The 13,331-nt window shown below is 37.5% G+C and overlaps 1 non-coding gene across 1 annotated transcript; it reads left to right on the plus strand.

Moving 5' to 3' along the window:
• Positions 1–10,936: 10,936 nt before the first annotated feature.
• On the plus strand, positions 10,937–11,009 carry TRNAR-CCU. Its single transcript has one exon. It is a non-coding gene; the product is annotated as a tRNA-Arg (tRNA).
• Positions 11,010–13,331: the final 2,322 nt, after the last annotated feature.

Here is a 13,331-nt window from a genome sequence, read left to right on the forward strand (position 1 = left end):
GTATTATCACAGTGTGCAAAGAAAATATGTTTACCTAATGTATTTGGGATATTTATTTGCAGATGAATTGCTAATTGTCAAATCAAATGAATCAAACTACAGAAGACAGCATTTGAAAACATATGCTTCTCTAACATTATAGCATATTGTCCTATATGCATCTTTCACTTAATATAAAACCAACTCCAAGGACACTACACCATGGGGAAACGGAGATTTTGCTTCATAGTGATGTCCATCAACTTCAAGCTTTTGTAGCTAACTACACATCATCTCTCAGATGATATTCACACACCATGCACCAGAATTCACAAGACTTGTGCTCAGTAAGTTACTTACTCTGATGCCAACCTGCCCACATTCTAAAAGACTTGTTATTGATGTAAATGACTTACTCCCGTTACTTAGACTGAGATCGTTTCAAACTGAATAAATGGAATGTACAAATAACGGCAAAGAAAAGAGCAACACAATAGCAGCACGTATTTAAAAGTTAAATCAACCCACCCTTAATTTAATACAGCCTGCTAAGGTTATACCAACTACGTTCATGCTCATTTTGTCCAGGCTAACAAACATGTAATCTAAAATGTTCCACTAGTCCATGATAAAACAAGTCTAGAGGCAATAAATCCTAACAAAGCACAAAACCAGAGCGCAACGTGGCCCACTGCACCCGAACAATGGGTAGATAGGCTGTGCCACTGACAATGACTGAAGTCCAATGGGAATACTCCAGGTATAAAGACCACATCTCTAAACGATGTCTGGAAAATGTCTCCGGAAAACAAAGTAGATAGTAGAGACCATAAATACCAGCATCTTCAGAGCATGGATTATAGAGCAATTTTTTAAAAAATAATCTGGAAAGCATCTCAGAAAAAAATCAGACAATTCAAAAATCCAGAGTCTCATTAGCACACGTAGTGGGACTACATATGAAATCAACAACAGTTCCATTGAAGAGCACTGATAGCGTGACAGTTTTATAATATACAAGTTGTTGCAAACAGTAAACAGTTCAGAAACAAGCAGCAATTGACAAAAGCTCAGTGCATATGAAAAAAATATATAGTTTTTGTTCTTGTATGTGGTAAAAATCCAAGAAGTTGACAATTATTAACAACTGATTTCTGTGTTTGGCCTTAAAATAAAACATAAATTGTCCAAGATCAGTGTCATTCCTGGATAGGTGCATACTGTTATAATATACAGATGCATGGAGACATAAATAAAATAGTCCGCTGACGCTAATAAGAAGCACTCCTCTAGAGGCGCAGGCAATGCCGAGTGTGACTCTGTTGAGATTATTTACTCTCCATGGGGTTTAAAATGTAAAGGGGGAAATGGAAGTAGGTTTTCAAGTCTTCTTCTGTATCACATGTACTCACACCTATAGATAGTTTGTAGTCTCCAATCCACCTACTACAAGTCTCAGGAATGTGAGGGGAAACTGGAGTACCCAGAGAAAAAAAACATGTGAACATGCAGAATGTATTCAAACTCTGCACATAAGGTATCCCAGACAATAATCAAACTGGAGACCCTCTTTCTGTGAGACAGCATCTGCATTCATTGTGCAACTGTGCCACCCAGCTCTAACATAAACCACAAGATAAATGGAATATTCTTTATGGGATTCATGGAGTAGCTTGTATTGTAGGATTAGGAACCTCCTTCCTACTGATGGCATTGATATTCAGCAAAGGATTTGCTTTCTAAACCTAAAGTACAAGATATTTCAAGTATTAAAAACAAATACCTATGTATTCTATTTATAAATTTATCTTAATGGTAGGTCTCTGACAATTGGTTTGGTTAAAATGTATATGTTGTACACCACTTATTTTGTTTATCTATCCTGCTGGCACAATACGAAAAGTGTATCTGCATCCTCGGTACATCATTGGTCCAATCAAAAATCCTAAAGATCTCCAAATTTTCGTTAATCTTTAAAAAATGTAAGTTGGCAAACTACATAGAGAAAACATAGGCACACAACTGCCAAATACCTGAACCTACCTAAAACAATCTTCAAATCCTAACTCTGTTCTTGCTTTAAATAAAAATAGAAAAAGAAAATAATTAAACCAAATCAAGAACCACATCTTCCATTTATTTTAATCTAAAAAGTACCACCCAAAATTAACAATGCCAACATAAATTAATCACTTAGAAATACAGTTTATCTATTTTAAACTAAAATGGTATAAAATGAAAAAGGCAGAAAAAAAGTAAAATAAAACACTGTCAGTCAGTAGTCAATTCAGAAATGGTGCTACCAGCAAAATAGACCAGATTCGGATTATTTATGTATTTATTGACATTTGTTTACTGTGAATATTTGACAGTAAATAAACATCTATTTTCAATGGAGATCCAGAGCGAAACGCTCCAGAGAATTGATTATCATATGAGTATGATTATCAATATTTAAGTAGAAATTATAGGTACACTGTAGAATTACCAATCATAACATGACTCACTGCAGCACACACATATATAGACACACACACACACGTGTTTGTGTGTGTTTTTTATATATATATATATATATATATATATATATATATATATATATATATATATATGGTTCTACTTTATGATGTCACATTTTCACATCGAACATGAAAACAGCAAGACCAAAATCTTGCATACACATAACATTGAAAACTCACTTCATCAAGTATTGAAACATCGCAAATGAACGACCATAACATTGAAACTCAAAACATCGAATATAAAGAAGCTGACATTACACTCCAGTGCTTTCATCAGTGGGATTCAACATAAGTGCTAATTTCCCCAACACAGATGAAACACCCGATTGAAAATGTGACACACCTCAGAAAATCCACATACAATGAAAATACACAGTGGCAACAACCATATATTCTGAACATCTCCCATTGAAATCTTGTAAAGTAAAATGCACCCATAATGTGAAACAGCAACTACACTCTGAAGTAATGATAACCCAATTGAAAATACATATTGCAGTCTATTCCACAACTGTATTATGGTTACTAATCATAGTTCCAGTAAACCTGCAATAGCCTTCAATAACTTTATCATATCATAGCTGCCTTTGTTCCGTAAAACTGCTTCAGACTGTGAATGATGCAAAATTAGTTTCTGTTTCTTTGGTAATGGTGGATACCCTGCTGCCATGCGCACTCACAGTTTCTCCACTCTGTCCTGTTCCCTCACTAATGTTGACAGTAACAGTGACAGCTCCATTGCTCAAGCTCCCAAAATACATTTTATCCTTTTATGCCATCCGTCTATACTATTTTGTGTCCTAGGCAGAAACAATGCATTCAGTTCAGGTATGTTCCAGAACTGTATGGGGAATAAAGGTGCAAAATGGTGCAGATGGTGTACTCTTTGCAGTGAACTTTCTCACCTTCCCCAGTAAATACCACTTGCTGAAATATTTCAGCAGATCCTTTCCTTCAATGTGAAATATATCCTGTAAAGCATTAAATGCAAGTAAAACCTCCTCTTGTTCTAGAAATGCAAGGGCTACTACACTCTTTACTGCCAGTTGGAAACTTTGTAACTTATTATACAATGCAGACAAACACAAAGCCTATACTTTTCGCCAAACATTTTGGCTAAAATGGAGAAAACAGCACTTTGGTGTTATGCCATTAATATTAGTCCTCAAACTCTTAATAGCAGCTATCTCAAATCACATATAATGTACCTGACAGTTGTTTCAAACTAGTATTCATTGAGTAAATGGAACACACAGTGCTACATGACATTATAACTTTTCAAAGACTTCCTGGACATGAGACAATATATTAATGGTACAGTTTTGGTGTACCAACCATATTTTACAAGCCCATGTAGGCTATGCAACTGTCTGCATATAATGCCCTTATAGAACCAAGTGCCATCCAGTAGCCAAATGGAGGCACAGCTGAGGTCATACAAACTGTTCACAGTAGTAAACATCAGTACAGTAAGGTCACAGCTTGTATCTATGAAATGTTTCTCTATGAAAACACCATCCTTAAGAGGAAATCTACTGATATCTACATTTTCTAATGTTAAGTCAGGATACACTTGTGTCCTACTCTGCTTTCTACATACCTACCGACTTGTTGTAGGACAGCTTTATGGCTAGGTAAACTGGGGACATAATCTAAGGATGTGGACATCATAACATTGTCGACCACTAAACACAAAGTATCTCTAGATAATACAGATTTCTGCTTCAGCTCAGTGCACATCAAGTACCTCTCTACCTCTGCTGGATTACCCATATGCATATGGGCAGCTGATTTACACAATTTTTCCCCATTAGACAAAGAAATGGCAACCACACAACCTTTGCACTTATCAACATGTTTCTGCTTGCAGCACCAATATTTCCTGCAGTTCATGGTTCTTTCTAAACTGTACACGTAGCCATCAATTATTAACATATTCTTACCCTTTTGTGATTTAGAGGTGGGATACAGATTGCCTAACATTCTGGGACTGTGGAATGTATCGTCCGCCATGTTTGCAGTACTATGTACAGTGTCTTAAAGGGATGTTATCCCTTTTAAAATGTGTAGCAGTAACAGACTATTTCCAACTATGTGGTTCTCAATGTTTTGAGTTTCAACGTTATGGTCTTTTGTTTGCAATGTTTCATTATTCGATGAAGTGAGTTTTCATTGTTATATGTATGCAACATTGTGTTCTCGCTGTTTTCATGTTTAATGTTGTGAAAATGCGATATTATAAAGTAGAGCCATATATGTCTGTGAGTTTTTTTACTCTTTTCTGACATACTTTTTATATTTTGTTTTGTAGTATCAACTCTCTGATGTGCATGTGTATATATATATATATATATATATATATATATATATATATATATATACATAGTATGTCAGAAAAGAGTAAAACAATACCCATGAGACACTGTTGGGGTTGAAGCCTGGTATAATGGTTAAGGTTTTTAACCTCACAGACACAAGGTATATAGTTTTGTTCTCATCTCTGGAAGGTAAACTGGTTAGGCTTAAAATAGCGCACAAGGGCAGCTAGCTTGACTATGAAACTGCAGTCATAAGGACTTACTGAAACTGCCTAAGGTTTTATTTATTAGATAACTTATGTGTTTAATAATTCAAAACTAAAAATGCATACTGAAAAAACAGATAAATGGAATGTGTGTGTGGGTCTGATTTGTGACTTTGCTGAAATATCTTCTACTGTAGCATTAGGGAATTCATTTCAGGGCTTGTGGCTCTGCCACTGTGATGATAAATGATGTAGAGCTGACTGTTTGCATATACTATGAATATGTATTATAACCATTGCCACTTTAATACTATTGTATAGTATACAGTAGCTGTTTTATGAATGTATATTTTCCACAATCCATTGACTGCAATGCCTAGTGTCATTGTATTTGTGATGCATGAACTATTAACTTTGTTCTTACAGAGATTCTGTTTTGTACAACATAAAAGTTACTGTTTTTGTTAAAATGGTAGTATATCTTGATGTTAATTGTCACCAGTAGCCAGTATTACTGGGCAAGCAGAGGTGTGCATCATGCCATGGTGTCAGAAACAGGATCTTAAAATGTCATTGCTGACAAAAAACATGCTAATGAGCCGAAAAGTGCATGCAAACCTCAGGATAAGGTGTTTTAACACAAACAAATAGTGTTACTCACAAATCAGATGTTTTTTTTTCCAATTTTAGGATACTCAACCCTAGAAAAACATTTTTTTTTGTAATAAATGACAAAGTTTAATCCACTAAGCAAATTGACTTCTCAAAACCTTTTGGTTGGTCTGCATGAAGGTAAAGGTTAGCATGCCTTACTGTATCAATAGTCGCCTCGCAGCAAGAGGTTCCACAGTTCAGTTCTTAGCTGGGGCGCCTTCTGTGTGGAGTCTGCATGTCCTCCCTGTGTTTGCTTGGGTTTCCTCTGGGTGCTGTGGTTACCTTCCACATTCCAAAGACGTGCATTAGGTGCATTGGACATTCTAAATTGGCCATAGCTGTGAGTATGCATGCAAGTGTGTGGTACGGAAGAACAGCTTTAGGGAACCTTAGCTCTAGATGATTGTCACACTTGAAGTGACACCCTCACCCCCTGTGTAATAATGGGGAAAAAAGGGGTTGTAGATGGATGGATGAATCACATTAGGCAAAGAATCAGAAGATAGCCCAGTAAATACTTTGTTGTATTCAGTTATATACAGTTTCGTATCACTCTCAGAAGGTCAAAGTCTTACATTAGTGCCAATAAATGGTAATCTCAATAAGCACTTTCTGCCAAAAAGAAATATTATACATGAAAGTGCTCTGAGACTACTACTGATGTGTAACTGCATTGGATTTTGGATTGGATTTCTTTATTTAAAGTTTGGAAAGTTCCATTATTTTTTATTTTTGCTCTTATTGTAATATTACTATTTGTTTTATTTAAAATTTTGTTTTAACTCAAGAGTTTTTCTCTTGGAGTTCTAAAAGTTCTTAACTAGTGTCAGTTAGAAAGATCTTTTACATTCACTGATTGAAAAAGAATTGAATCAAGAAATTAATCTAACTAATTAGTGGGAGGAGCTGAGAAGTAGGATTTTTTTTTATTTTGGGGTGTTTAGCTGCATTCATATTTAGCAACAAGTGCTGTAAGACTACAGTTTCTGTGGCATTGGAGCTGCCCATGCCTACTGCAACTTAAACTACTAAGGTCCTCCAAGTCTCATTTCATCTGATTATTCTACTGGGCACTGAGGGCGGCCACGGTGGTGCAGCAGTTAGCATTGTCACCTCACAGCAAGAGGTTCTCCAGTTCGATTCTCGGCTGGGGTGCCTTCTGTGCGTAGTCTACATGTCCTCCCTGTGGTCGTGTGGGTTTCCTCCAGGTGCTCAGGTTTCCTCCCACATCCCAAAGACATGCAGTAGGTGGATTGGACACTCTAAATTGGCCCTAGGTGTGAGTGTCTGCCTGTGTGTGTGCCTTCTGTGAAAGGTTGGGCGCCGGGCTGGCAACTCGACACTGTAAAAACTCCACTGCCAATCATGAGCGGACAGATGATCCGCTGTGGCGACCCCTAACTGGGAAAAGCCAAAAGAAGAAGAAGATTCTACTGGGCACTGAAAGATGAAACTGGGAAAATCCTTTCCTAAAACTCTTAAAGGGTGAGTTGGACTCCCTTTTATACCATCTAGTTCTGTGTACACTGCAATATTCAGAATAGTAATTCCTTTTTCCATCTTACTTTTAAAATCTGTAACAGCTGTGACCAGACTAGCAATCATTGGTGAGCCCAGGAGCTCTTTCTTGGGAATCAACATGTTATTAGTGCTTCTGTTTTTGCTCCTGGTGAGAGAAGGATCAGATGGACATTATTTCCTAGCCTTCCTAGAGATTACCAGTCACTAAAAAGCCAGGAAAATGCTTCTTAGGAGGCATCTTAGGATTAATACTGCAGTTTTGATCCTAGTGAGAGTAGGGATGGAGGGTCATTGATTCTGTTAGTCTCTTATTGGACTGTATTTGGGACTTCCCTGATGTATCTGGTTGCACTTAGGCTTTCTATTGCGTACACTTGCTTTAGACTATTTTCAAGTTATCTACCAAGTGTACTGAACTCATCAACATATTGGTTAATACTAATTCTCAGGATGCAGCTTGGGGTTTGTGCTAGTCTTTTGCTTTGGGGTGAGAAAGAGTAAAGGATCATTTATTCCCAGCTGTGTGCCATTTTGTTTAGAACAACACTATCTATACGACCAGATAGACAGCACCCCCACCAATCAGCTTCAGACCTTGTAGGCACTACTCCCCCTTCAGCCAACATTTGTAGCACACAAAACCATGGATTTGAACTTTCCAGCAATCTCTCCAGCCATCTTGGTTGAAATAGGCATGCTGAGACAATGTAGCAATAGTTTCATGTTTACTCTAAAACACCCAGTACTTAAACTGATACAGTGCGTGCGAGATGTAGTTATATAATGTTACTGGTGGCAAAGCTCCCACACAAAGCCATGACCAATAACATGCAGGTTGTCAATACCACACAACACCACAGTAAACCAATCACACACAGCCTAGACCAAACAAACACACGTACATATATTCACGTTCTTAAAATTAACTTACCTAAACTTCAAATGTCTCTTAAATGTAACCTAAGAAATAAGTACCCTCTGTCACCTCACAAGCACTCAACACAGGCAGCATGTATCATGAACCATACATCCAAGAGTCATACTGACTCAGTTCAAAAGTCCATAAGGTAAACCTCTGCACAATCAATAATCCTAAGTCATAGGTGACTCCATAGTGAGACACACTGATACACCATTTACCAAGCTTTGCAAGGAGAGCATCAGTGTCAGTTGCCTATCAAATGCTAGGAATCGCCACATTACATAGGCCCTCAAGTCCTTATACCCCATGCAGATACCATGCACACATATGACACAGTGCACAGGGGTGGAAATGAGTTGAAAAGTACCTATCTAGACTGCAAAGAGAGACATGATAGAGCTCTCAGAATATTTGTCTGAGGCAGGTATGAACCTAGCCTTGAGCAGCATTCTACCATCACCTAGGATGATTCAGCAGTATGAAAAAAAGATTAGTCTCTTCCACAACTGGCTTAGCATCTAACGTCATTCTAAGGGGTACAATATATATTAGCATGGGAGGAGGTGGTAGACAGTCTTAACAGCTCTGACAACAATGGCCTGTGCTTACTCCTCTAAGGCCTTTCCTACCCCCATAGTGCCTTTTTAGTCAGCACAAGTCTTCTAAAGCTTCCAGCATAACTAAACAGAATTCGCATAACATATAGGTATTGCTGCCAAATGCTAGGGGCCTTAACAGAAAACACAACTACCTACAAGAACTCCTTACCCTGGAAAAATCAATATATGCATTGTCATCGAAACTTGGTTAAAGACCTGTGATAGCATTCAATCAGTGCGGGATCTCAATGTTTATCACACATTCAGGACCACTGTATTACATGAAGGGAATAAAGGTGGTGGTGTCTCTATAGTCTTAAAAAAATCACCTCCAGACTCATTAGACAAGATAATGACTTGGAACTCCTCTATGTACAATTCAGTTCTAAAATAAACGTATCATATCATAGCAAAAAGCACGCTCTGTGTCCCTGTCAGAACATACCTTTACCAACCAGTAAGGAGTTCCTATGCAGTAAATCAAACACAATTCTTTTAGGAAACATCAAATACACCAACCTGGAGACTTATGCATCCCCAAACATATATGCCCAAAAGTTTCTGGGCTTAATACAAGCTCTCTGGATGAGTTAGTTCACCCCCAACTAGGGGTGATAAAGTCCTGGACTTGATCCTTACTGATATGGGGCAGTTTTGTTCCCCACCAATTGTAACTTCCTTCCATGGTAAAAATAGGGTTGCTACCTTTTCAAATGGCCAAAGTGGGACATTTTTGGTACAAACATCAAATTTTATAGGCTGACACATACCCACGGTCAGTACAAAGGTTAAAACTTAACTTTTTTGCCTAAATAAAAGCTTATTCTTGTAGCATTTTAGTTGCTTATTCTGTTTCTTATAACATTTAGGTATTTTAAATACAGAATAACTGTTTTATGCAACTATTACACAAAATATAGGAAATAATTTTGTCCTAAAATTTCAGGACATTTGCCATTTTTACAATTTTTTGTCAGGACACAACTGCCCAAAGAGGGACTCTCCCTCGCCAAGTGGGACAGGTGGTAACACTAGGTAAAAACTGGACAACAATCTGTCACATTCACCTTAAGACTGAAGTCAGAAACAGTTTCCAATAAGTTAGTATTCAGAAACTATGCAAAGCTTAATCTACTCAACCTGAATGATTTTCTGGCTAAATTCTAAAGCCCCTTCCATTTTGAAGACTCCATTGCATATACAGAATCCGTTATTGCCAAATTCTATGCATCTCTAAATAGCTACTTAGATGCTTCTGTCCCCTCTCAGAAGTAAATGCAATATCAAATTTAAAAATAAACCTCTGTGGTGGAACTCTAAAATAAACAGTTTCTATAATGAAAGAAAAAACTCATTGCATGCAATAATAATTTTAAATCTCAAGTTGTCAGTAACACTCCTGGTAAACTTAACAAAGACTGTGGACCATGATCAAATCAACCAAAACCTTCTTTAACTAAGTTAGAACTGTTCAAATCAATGTCCAGGATGTACGGTGCTGGTAGTAGTACTCAGCCCCATAGGACATAGCCAATCTATTAGCAGACAAATTTAGTAAACTTTACCCCCCCTCCATATTGTCACATCACATATCTTCATCTACACTTCCCCTCAAATCTACTAGGAAGAAGTCCTCAAAGTGCACTCCAAGGCCAACAACTATTTATATAGGACCATACAACATACTAGGCTTGAGTAGTCAGCCTGAAGCATGATTTGTCAGACCTCTTACAGACGTTATTCAATATCAGCCTCCAAACCAACTTCGTGCTGGATAAATGGAGGACAGCAACAGTCATCTCCCTTGCATGAATGTGGGGCAACAATGATTCTGAGTCATCTCTGTTTAACATTTACTTCTTGTAGGTCAAAGCAAATGTTAAGGGTTTATGGCAGAGCAATTTTGTAGATGACTGGAAACTTGGTGCCATCATAGACTCCCCAAACAAAACCAAAATCTTCCAAGAGGGGCTTTCACAAACAGCTGGTTTTAAAACCATGTACTAAAAGTATATGCTGAGATATTTATAATCATTTAATTATGCAAGAATGACTTCCCTTGTAACTACCACATTCATGACACACCCCTGAATGTTGCTATTGTAGTCAGGGAACTGGAAATGTATGTCAACATCAAACTGCCCTTTGATCATCACACAGCTTATATCCGAAGGTGTGGTGTCCAGGTCCACGGATGTAACTGTCCCACTGTCAGGCCCCAGTGGCCTAATGGATAAGGCATTGGCCTCCTAAGCCACGGATTGTGGGTTCAAGTCCCATCTGGGGTGAAATAATCTTGGTACAAGTGAAGCTTTTTGGGGTTGGGAGGGTGGCCTAATGGTTAAGGTGTTTGCCTTACAAACACAAGGTGCAGTGTTTGAGTCTCACAAGGGATAATTGGCTAAGCTTAAAATGGCTCGCAAGGGCAGTTAGCTTAGTACTAATCTATGAACCTATGAACCTATGAACTGTACTCGGCTCTCAGCAGGCTGATCACTGAATATAATGCCCCATTTGAGATGTACCTGTCTAAAACACTTGACACAACTGAAGTGACCACAATTTCCCTCATTAAAAAACATCAGGGACCTCAGTTACAGAAATTATGCAGACCATCTCAAAGCCTTGCCCCTCTTCTTGGTATCATACAGGCTACTAAGAGGTGACCTATGCCTCACATATACAACCTCAACATACCCTATGCTCTCAGGCATATTATACATTCACAAGTCCAGTTGTAGTGTAAATACCCATTTAAGCAATCTCAATGTCATTTGCAACATAAATAGAATATGTTAGAGGGGTAGGTATGTATCACTGAAAATACCTATTTTGCAGAACCATCTTCACTCTACATAAGGCAAAGCAAATTCTCTTATTCTATTCAAATGTAATTTTGATGAATGGATGAGAAACCAAAAATTCACACCCAGTCTATCACCTGTATCCACAATGCATACAGGCAACAATTTAATGTCCCAACATATCTTTATTCTGCCTGCCTCGGGGTGATTCATTCACCAATATATAAAGGCAAAATACCTATATGTGAATATAAGGCTAGGATCCTCACAGATCAGGTAAGTTCCTGTGAACTTATAAAGGCATGCAGTCATAGTTAAACTAATGTATACAAGACAAAGCTGAACATGTTGACACTTTTGTAAGGCAGTTGTATAAACCAACTGGAAATTTCAAATTTAGTGGAGTGAAAAATGAACAAATTACAGACAGAAGCATCCTTAGGCTGATTCATGCTGAAGTTGCTGAAAGGTTATATGTTCAAATGAATCTAATTTTAGAAAAAAAGTATACGGATTTCCAGAGTAAAGAAATTAGTAAGTAAGCAAAATATTAATTTAAATATAGTGAATAATGTGCGTGAGGTAAACCACATTGAAAATAACAAGCTTAAAACCAGAAACAGGTCAAAATAAGCATGTTTGTGAGAAAGAGAATAAGTGTAAATGTGGCACGTGCACAGGGAATAACCATTACCCTGAATCAGAGCAGTTTACAAGTCAAAGCAGAAGGTGTAAGGAATGTATAGCATTTTTGCATTTTGATTTTGTTTGCAAGACAAGGTTAATTAGAGAGCTTGCCTTTCTAAATAAAACTGAAAATACTTTTCTAAGCCCATTTACCCTGGGAATATGAATCTGTGTCAGATGACTGAGTTTTCAGAAACTTGAAATTCATATATTTCTGAAAACTTGAACATAAAAAAAAAAAAAAAATAAAAAATAAACACACAAAAAATCTACTTTTTGTATGTTTATGCAGGGGGGGGGCAAGCCCCCCTGCACTCCCATGTGGTGGGCTGCACCCCCACATCCCATGCAAATTACACGTATCAACTCCAAGACTACACTACAGTGAAGAAAATGGTAAATTAACCGATCCTCGTTGTACCGCAATCTCCATTCAAAAGGTTTGAGTTTTCAAAAACTTGATCATATGGTCTCAACCATATGAATTTTGAGTTTCTGAAAACTCAATCAACTGATATGGATCTGGCAATATTCACTACTTTTTCTAATACTGAAACAGACTGGCAAGTGAAAACATCTTTTTCATGGAATTTCATGTGATTTTTCAAGACTGATAAAAGCACAAACGCAACTGTGACTTCACATGCTACCTATCGTAGCTTCTTGAAGTGGCCGCAGCATGAAGCTGAGAGTAAATTATGTTGTCCTGCTGGCTGACTGAAGCACATTGCAAGATTCCAAGACATGTCTGAGTAGAAAAGGTACAGATCTGAGTTCTATGTTTATATGCAAGATGGTCCACACATAAATAATCTGCTTGGCAGAACTTTGGCATACAAAATGGGTCAAGTAGGCCAAAATAAATCATCAGTGTGGATGAGTTTGGTGAAATTGGTCTGCTTAACTGTGTATAATCAAATGTCAAATTAAAAGCCAGTGCTGTTCAAAATACCTTAAGCATGCCTAGGAGAATATCATTTCCTGCAGTGTATTAAGTAGGTGGAGCACTCAAACAAATGCAAAGCTTTAGTGTAAAAGAAAATGTAACTGAACTGACTGAGTGGTGTACACAAATCATCACAGTAAGAAAGAAAGAAAAATTGCTAGGTATGAATTTGT

This window comes from Protopterus annectens, chromosome 1.part1, assembly GCF_019279795.1.
Source record: "Protopterus annectens isolate FY-2018-M chromosome 1.part1, PAN1.0, whole genome shotgun sequence".
Taxonomy (NCBI): Eukaryota; Metazoa; Chordata; order Ceratodontiformes; family Protopteridae; genus Protopterus; species Protopterus annectens.